General features: G+C 45.9%; 1 protein-coding gene across 3 annotated transcripts in view; it reads left to right on the top strand.

Moving 5' to 3' along the window:
- LOC143281508 (uncharacterized) overlaps nucleotides 1-10,000 on the top strand; it is a 71,465-nt gene that overhangs the window by 38,673 nt on the left and 22,792 nt on the right. The gene's annotated exons all lie outside the window — the stretch shown is intronic.

Here is a 10,000-nt window from a genome sequence, read left to right on the forward strand (position 1 = left end):
AGAGAGAACGAACTAATGAACGAACGAAATTTTATTTTACGAGGGTAAAGGAATAAACACAAAGTACTTGTTTACATCTGGCCCTCTGGGCAAGAATGATAATTGAGAAAAAAAAAGCGACAGACAGACAGACACACACACACACACACAGACACACAGACGAAAACCGGGGACGGAGACAGACTGATTGAATCCTTGGGGAATTCCTCCGTGGATAGAACGATCGATTTCATTGGTTCCACAGTTCCTCCACCCTGATAGAAATCTCCAAGCAAAGCGCCTTCAGCTGAGGGAAGCTATGTGGGCGGGTGGGTGGAATGGATGAGTTGTATCTGTGGATGAAGACCCCACTTCCCCCAACCCTACCCCCCGACAACCCCGGCCCATTTGCTGTCTCTCCTCGGGTTTTCCTTCTGTTCTACACATCATCACTGTGATACACCTCTACCTTGTCCTTCTCTCTGACACATCATCACTGTGATACACCTCTACCTTGTCCTTCTCTCTGACACATCATCACTGTGATACACCTCTACCTTGTCCTTCTCTCTGACACATCATCCCTGTGATACACCTCTACCTTGTCCTTCTCTCTGACACATCATCACTGTGATACACCTCTACCTTGTCCTTCTCTCTGACACATCATCACTGTGATACACCTCTACCTTGTCCTTCTCTCTGACACATCATCACTGTGATACACCTCAACCTTGCTTCTCTCTGACACATCATCACTGTGATACACCTCTACCTTGTCCTTCTGTTCTACACATCATCACTGTGATACACCTCTACCTTGTCCTTCTGTTCTACACATCATCACTGTGATACACCTCAACCTTGTCCTCTCCTACACATCATCACTGTGATACACCTCTACCTTGTCCTTCTCTCTCACACATCATCACTGTGATACACCTCTACCTTCTCCTTCTGTTCTACACATCATCACTGTGATACACCTCTACCTTGTCCTTCTCTCTGACACATCATCACTGTGATACACCTCTACCTTGTCCTTCTCTCTGACACATCATCACTGTGATACACCTGTACCTTGTCCTTCTCTCTGACACATCATCACTGTGATACACCTCTACCTTGTCCTTCTCTCTGACACATCATCACTGTGATACACCTGTACCCTGTCCTTCTCTCTGACACATCATCACTGTGATACACCTCTACCTTGTCCTTCTCTCTGACACATCATCACTGTGATACACCTCTACCTTGTCCTTCTCTCCTACACATCATCACTGTGATACACCTCTACCTTGTCCTCTGACACATCATCACTGTGATACACCTCTACCTTGTCCTTCTCTCTGACACATCATCACTGTGATACACCTGTACCTTGTCCTTCTCTCTGACACATCATCACTGTGATACACCTCTACCTTGTCCTTCTCTCCTACACATCATCACTGTGATACACCTCTACCTTGTCCTTCTGTCTGACACATCATCACTGTGATACACCTCTACCTTGTCCTTCTCTCTGACACATCATCACTGTGATACACCTCTACCTTGTCCTTCTCTCTGACACATCATCACTGTGATACACCTGTACCTTGTCCTCTGGCACATCATCACTGTGATACACCTCTACCTTGTCCTTCTCTCTGACACATCATCACTGTGATACACCTCTACCTTGTCCTCTGGCACATCATCACTGTGATACACCTCTACCTTGTCCTTCTGTCTGACACATCATCACTGTGATACACCTCTACCTTGTCCTCTGGCACATCATCACTGTGATACACCTCTACCTTGTCCTTCTGTCTGACACATCATCACTGTGATACACCTCTACCTTGTCCTCTGACACATCATCACTGTGATACACCTCTACCTTGTCCTTCTCTCTGACACATCATCACTGTGATACACCTGTACCTTGTCCTTCTCTCTGACACATCATCACTGTGATACACCTCTACCTTGTCCTTCTCTCCTACACATCATCACTGTGATACACCTCTACCTTGTCCTCTGACACATCATCACTGTGATACACCTCAACCTTGTCCTTCTCTCCTACACATCATCACTGTGATACACCTCTACCTTGTCCTTCTCTCTGACACATCATCACTGTGATACACCTCTACCTTGTCCTTCTCTCTGACACATCATCACTGTGATACACCTCAACCTTGTCCTTCTCTCTGACACATCATCACTGTGATACACCTCTACCTTGTCCTTCTCTCTGACACATCATCACTGTGATACACCTCTACCTTGTCCTTCTCTCTGACACATCATCACTGTGATACACCTCTACCTTGTCCTTCTCTCTGACACATCATCACTGTGATACACCTCTACCTTGTCCTTCTCTCCTACACATCATCACTGTGATACACCTCTACCTTGTCCTCTGACACATCATCACTGTGATACACCTCTACCTTGTCCTTCTCTCTGACACATCATCACTGTGATACACCTCTACCTTGTCCTTCTGTTCTACACATCATCACTGTGATACACCTCTACCTTGTCCTTCTGTTCTACACATCATCACTGTGATACACCTGTACCTTGTCCTTCTCTCTGACACATCATCACTGTGATACACCTCTACCTTGTCCTTCTCTCCTACACATCATCACTGTGATACACCTCTACCTTGTCCTTCTGTCTGACACATCATCACTGTGATACACCTCTACCTTGTCCTTCTCTCTGACACATCATCACTGTGATACACCTCTACCTTGTCCTTCTCTCTGACACATCATCACTGTGATACACCTGTACCTTGTCCTCTGGCACATCATCACTGTGATACACCTCTACCTTGTCCTTCTCTCTGACACATCATCACTGTGATACACCTCTACCTTGTCCTCTGGCACATCATCACTGTGATACACCTCTACCTTGTCCTTCTGTCTGACACATCATCACTGTGATACACCTCTACCTTGTCCTCTGGCACATCATCACTGTGATACACCTCTACCTTGTCCTTCTGTCTGACACATCATCACTGTGATACACCTCTACCTTGTCCTCTGACACATCATCACTGTGATACACCTCTACCTTGTCCTTCTCTCTGACACATCATCACTGTGATACACCTGTACCTTGTCCTTCTCTCTGACACATCATCACTGTGATACACCTCTACCTTGTCCTTCTCTCCTACACATCATCACTGTGATACACCTCTACCTTGTCCTCTGACACATCATCACTGTGATACACCTCAACCTTGTCCTTCTCTCCTACACATCATCACTGTGATACACCTCTACCTTGTCCTTCTCTCTGACACATCATCACTGTGATACACCTCTACCTTGTCCTTCTCTCTGACACATCATCACTGTGATACACCTCAACCTTGTCCTTCTCTCTGACACATCATCACTGTGATACACCTCTACCTTGTCCTTCTCTCTGACACATCATCACTGTGATACACCTCTACCTTGTCCTTCTCTCTGACACATCATCACTGTGATACACCTCTACCTTGTCCTTCTCTCTGACACATCATCACTGTGATACACCTCTACCTTGTCCTTCTCTCCTACACATCATCACTGTGATACACCTCTACCTTGTCCTCTGACACATCATCACTGTGATACACCTCTACCTTGTCCTTCTCTCTGACACATCATCACTGTGATACACCTCTACCTTGTCCTTCTCTCTGACACATCATCACTGTGATACACCTCTACCTTGTCCTTCTCTCTGACACATCATCACTGTGGTACACCTCTACCTTGTCCTTCTCTCCTACACATCATCACTGTGATACACCTCTACCTTGTCCTGTCTGACACATCATCACTGTGATACACCTCTACCTTGTCCTTCTGTCTGACACATCATCACTGTGATACACCTCTACCTTGTCCTCTGACACATCATCACTGTGATACACCTGTACCCTGTCCTTCTCTCTGACACATCATCACTGTGATACACCTCTACCTTGTCCTTCTCTCTGACACATCATCACTGTGATACACCTCTACCTTGTCCTTCTCTCTGACACATCATCACTGTGATACACCTCTACCTTGTCCTTCTCTCTGACACATCATCACTGTGATACACGTCTACCTTGTCCTTCTCTCTGACACATCATCACTGTGATACACGTCTACCTTGTCCTCTCTGACACATCATCACTGTGATACACCTCTACCTTGTCCTTCTCTCCTACACATCATCACTGTGATACACCTCTACCTTGTCCTTCTCTCTGACACATCATCACTGTGATACACCTCTACCTTGTCCTTCTCTCTGACACATCATCACTGTGATACACCTCTACCTTGTCCTTCTCTCCGACACATCATCATTGTGATACACCTCTACCTTGTCCTTCTCTCTGACACATCATCACTGTGATACACCTCTACCTTGTCCTTCTCTCTGACACATCATCACTGTGATACACCTCTACCTTGTCCTTCTGTCTGACACATCATCACTGTGATACACCTCTACCTTGTCCTTCTCTCCGACACATCATCATTGTGATACACCTCTACCTTGTCCTTCTCTCTGACACATCATCACTGTGATACACCTCTACCTTGTCCTTCTCTCTGACACATCATCACTGTGATACACCTCTACCTTGTCCTTCTCTCCGAGACATCATCACTGTGATACACCTCTACCTTGTCCTTCTGTCTGACACATCATCACTGTGATACACCTCTACCTTGTCCTTCTCTCTGACACATCATCACTGTGATACACCTCTACCTTGTCCTTCTCTCTGACACATCATCACTTCAGTGACGTCAGTCTTACAGCATCTTACAAGGATGAAGGTGGCATAAGGAGTAAGGTGCTCGTCTGTCAGTGAAATGTCCATGGATGTCTGGGTTCTATTCCCGCACTCACCCTTACTCTGCCAAGTTTGCCAGGGGGGTGGGGGTGGCAGAAATCAAACTTGTAGTCATTGGGATGAGACAATAACTAGAGGCCCCATGTACAGCACGCACTTGGCGCAGCGATAAAGAACTCACAGCGGGGAGAGTGTTGTCCTCTGGCAAAATTGTGTGGAAGAAATCCACTCTGATGATCATGTACACAACTATAACAGGCATGCACTCAAGGTCTGGGTAACAATACTGGTCGGGCGTCTGCCTAGCAGATGGGGTGTTGCGTATATGGATTTGTCCGATAGAAGTGACGCCTCCTTGAGAAACTGAAACTGAAATCTGTCAGCAACAAGACATAGCCTTCCACGCCTGATTTACACCCCCCCCCCCCCCCCCCCCCCCCACCCACAGAAGCACTTAGGAAACAGCCACACGTACACACACAGAAGCACTTAGGAACAGCCACACGTACACACACAGAAGTACTTAGGAACAGCCACACGTATACACGCACAGAAGTACTTAGGAACAGCCACACGTATACACGCACAGAAGTAAACTGACTAACAACACGGTAGTAAAGAAAACAATCACATCAGGTAATACACACAAGTACATGCACGTGCACACACACACACACACACACACACACACGCACGCACGCACGCACGCACGCACGCACGCACGCACACACACACACACACACACACACACACACACACGCACACACACACACAAACATAGAGAGATAGACTTTGTCTTGTTTGTGTGCCTGGTTACTTGTTTGTCTCTCGCCAAACATTCTGTAATTCCTGTCAGAGAGAGAGAATGCGAATGGTTTATTCATCAGGCCATGGCCCCTCATGAAGGGGTAAGTGAACAAATAATGTTACAAAACATTCAAGAATAAAATTCAACAAAATAACACTTGACATGAGAAACAATAGTTCATGACCCGACTACGAGATGACAGTTTCTCTAAGTTTGAACGCTTTATATAAGAAACATGAGAGATTATGCGGGTCACGTTGTCTCGTGGATGACATCAGAAGACTTAACTTAAAGGCACACGCATATTGGTAATACTTGTGTGGAATAAACTTTAGTCTAATCTTACTAAGTACTGGGCAGCATAAAACAAAATGTAATTCATCTTTTTTTAAATGTTTTACACAATGGACAAATCAGATCTTTCATTACGTTCTCTGTATCTATAATAATGTACAGCCACATCACATACACCTAACCTAAAGTTTGTGGTTATACATCTTAAATGTTTATCTATATTGAGCATAAATTAAAGTTTTATATTATGTGTATTGCAAAATCTTCTATACATGCTAAATCTTTCACTACCTTGAATATGATCATGCCATTTCTGCCATCGACAATCAATCAAACGCTGTCTAAAAACATTGGTAAATCCATTTATGTTACCAACACCCTGGTTCAACCAAACGTCACCTCACCTTCACCTTCACCTTCACCTCTCCCGTAGTCTGGGTTCAGACCGTTGGGGCACCGCTGCTGACCTGGCCACCACCCCTCTCCACTCTTCACGGTTTTCTGATTTCCTCAGGGCGTCACCGAGCGTCAAGCCTGTCCACCCCCGGATGTTGTCTTCCCATCTCTTCTTCTGCCGTCCTCTCCTTCTGCCTCCTTGTACGGTGCCTTGCAGGAACGTTTTGGCAAGACCAGATGATCGGGAGATGTGTCCATACCACCTAAGTTTGCGTTTTTTCACTATGGACAGAAGGTCTTCGTAGGGTCCAATACTTTGCTTGATTCTGTTCTTCACTTCCGTGTTAGTGATGTGGTCTCTGTAGGAGATGCCAAGTAGTCTACGAAAGCATCTCATCTCGACAGCTTGGATTCTTCTCTCGATGTCTGCAGTCAGGGTCCAAGTCTCGCAGGCGTAGAGCAATATTGATATAACCAGGGAACGCATCAGTCTGATTTTTGAGCTGAGAGCGATGTTTTTGTTGTTCCAGATGGTGTTCAGCTTGTTGAGTGCCATTGTTGTTTGGGCAATTCTCGAGAGTACTTCTGGTTTAGATCCTTCATCTGACACGATTGCTCCCAGATATTTGAAGCTGTGGACTGTTTTAAGCTTTTCGTCGTTGACTTTGATGTCAGTGCTGATGCCGTTGGTGTTGTTAGTCATCAGTTTGGTTTTCTCCGCACTGATTTGCATTCCATACGATGTGGAGGCTTTGTCTAGATGTTTGACCAGGCTTGCCAGTTCTTCTTCTTTTCCAGCCAGTCCATCAATGTCGTCGGCAAAACGTAGGTTTGTGATTGTTCTGCCGCCTATGCTGACTGTTCCTACATGCTCTTCCAGTGCGTCAGTCATTATTCTTTCTAAGAAGATGTTGAAGAGTGTTGGGGAGAGTAGACAGCCTTGTCTCACTCCGACTGTGGTTCTGAACCAGTCCCCGATGCTATTGTTGAGGTAGACGGCGCTGGTGGCTTTGTCATAGAGGTGCTGTATCAGTCTGATCAGGTTGGCGTTGATGTTGTACAGATTCATGGTAGCCCACAAAGCTGCATGCCAGACCCTGTCAAATGCCTTCTTAAAATCAATGAAGACGTGGTAGAGGTCTTGTTGGTGTTGATGGTACCTCTCACATAGCAACCTCAAGTTGAAGATTTGTTCAGTTGTGCTCCTTCCTGGTCTGAAACCTGCCTGTTCTTCAGCAATGATGTTTTCTGCTTGTGGTTTCAGTCTGTTAAGCAGGATCTTCAACATGACTTTGCTGGGATGACTAATCAAGCTGATGGTGCGGTAGTTTTGACACTGCTGGAGGTTGCCCTTTTTGGGGAGGGTGATGATCAGTGATTGTGTCCACGGTGTGGGCCATTCCCCTGTTTGCCAGATCTTGTTGCAGATTTTCAGTAGCACATCTATCATAACTTCACCCCCTGCTTGGACCAGTTCTGATGGGATGTTGTCCACTCCTGCCGATTTCCCTTTTTTCAGCGATGCTATTGCTGCCTCTATTTCTTCACGGAGTATGGGGTGATTACTGTTATCAGTGGCTGGTGGAACATTCAGTATTGCTGGATCACCTGTGGTCTGTATGTTGTATAGCTCTGAGCAGTATTCTGTCCATCGCTTTAGGATGTCTTGTTCTTCTGTTAGACATTTTCCATCCTTGGTCTGGATGTTGGACATAGTTCTACCTTGCCTTGTGTTGGTAAGTTCTTTCACAACTTGGTAGGCTTTCTTGCTGTTGTTTCTTGTCAGGTTTTCCTCTATGTCCTGGCATTTTCCTTCAATCCAATTCTCCCTTGCCTTCTTCATGCTTCTCTTGATTTCGGTGTTAACTGCTTTGTACTGTTTTGCCCCTTCTTCTTCATTCTTTTTCTTTTTCAGGTCTCTACGTTTGTCACACAGCTGTAGGATGTCGTCCGTGACCCAGGGCTTCTTTCTGATGCGTTGTTTTCCAAGAGTTGTTTGGGCTGTTTCAGTTACAGCTGCGTTGAAGTCGCTTACGAGTGTATCCAGGTCGGCGTCATCTGCATCGAGAGTGATGAGTGGCGCGAATTTCCCACCAATCATGGCTTGGAATGCCTCTTGTACTTCAGGATCTTTCAATTTTTCCAGGTCGAACTTCAGTCTTGAGAAGCTTTGTTTCCTTGTTTTCTTCAGTTGGAGTTTGAAGGTCATCATTACCAAGTCGTGGTCACTTGCAATGTCAGCTCCTGGGAAACTTCTTGTCTTGGCAATGTTCACGCTAGACTGGAAACGCTTCTTTACCATGATGTAGTCTATTTGGTTGTGGTGATCTCCTCCAGGGCTGTGCCATGTCCATCTTCTGGATGCTTTGTGTGGTCCAAATGTGTTTGTTATCTTCAGGTTGTTGAAGCAGGCAAATTCCAGGAGTCTCTAACCTCTTTCATTTGTAGCGTTGTTACCATATCGTCCACATGTGCCCTTCCAAGTGTTGTAGGCGTCTTCTCCGATCTTGGCGTTCCAGTCACCTTGTACTACTATGATGTCTTTCTTTGGTGTCTGATCAAGGGTTTCTTGTAGTTGTTCGTAGAACTCCTCAACTTCATCATCGCTGTGATCAGATGTTGGAGCATATGCTTGTATGATGGTGATGTTGAATGGGGATGCCCTCAGGCGGATGGTAGTGAGCCTGCTGGATATTGGTCGGCAGCCCATGACAGTGTTAACAATGTCTTTGTGGATCAGGAACCCTACTCCATGTTCGTGTTTGTCCTCTCTACCACTGTAAAATAGTCTGTGGCCTTCAAGTGTGGGTATTTCACCGATGTTTTTCCATCGTGTTTCACAGAGTCCTAGGATGTGCCAGCGATATTAATTTTGTTCATTGCATGTGTCAGTTCTTCCAATTTTCCTGGCGTCCTTAGTGTTCTGACATTCCACGTGCCAATAGAGATGTTGTTCCTGGCCCGGAGCTTGTTGTTGTGTGGTCCACCAGTAGCACATTTGTCACCTCCACCCTGGTTTGCAATGGAAGGCGCGGTCCTTGTTGACTCGGGTGACGACCGAGCCGGTATGGGTTGAGTAGTGGTCGTCATTCATGCGGTGAGTCTTGAGCAGAAAAGCATGGCGGAGCCCATCCCTCTCCATGCTAGACTGGTCTAGCTGCGGCTTTCCTTGATTGGAGAGGCCGAGATCTAGTTTTGATATAGCGCCAGTTGCTCGCTCCCGTGCCGCGTCGGTTGAAACAACCTGCACCGTGTCCCCCTGAGGAAACACCCACATTAACGTGGCGAGAAGGTGCGACTACGGTATTCACCCTTTCTTAATAGAAGGAAGGGATCTTCGCAGGTCAAGACTCAACCGTACTCAAACAAACAAACACGTATATCTGATACCCAGTTTTTTTCCCTCTACTGTCTAGTTCAAACAACTTTCTCTAAGCTTTATGGGGTAACCGAAATTCTTCCATTTCTAACAACTTAAGCCGGAAGCGAATACACTGAGCAGCAGAGTTGAAGTAAACAGGGTACGTGTTAGTTTCCCCATGTACCAAATCATTCGGAGTACATATATCTACACCGAGAAATTTCTTGATGGCAAACAAATGTACAGATTCTACAGTGAAGAACAGCTTTGCTCAGTCCCCACAGCTCTG

This window comes from Babylonia areolata, chromosome 4 (genome assembly GCF_041734735.1).
Source record: "Babylonia areolata isolate BAREFJ2019XMU chromosome 4, ASM4173473v1, whole genome shotgun sequence".
NCBI classification, from domain to species: Eukaryota; Metazoa; Mollusca; class Gastropoda; order Neogastropoda; family Buccinidae; genus Babylonia; species Babylonia areolata.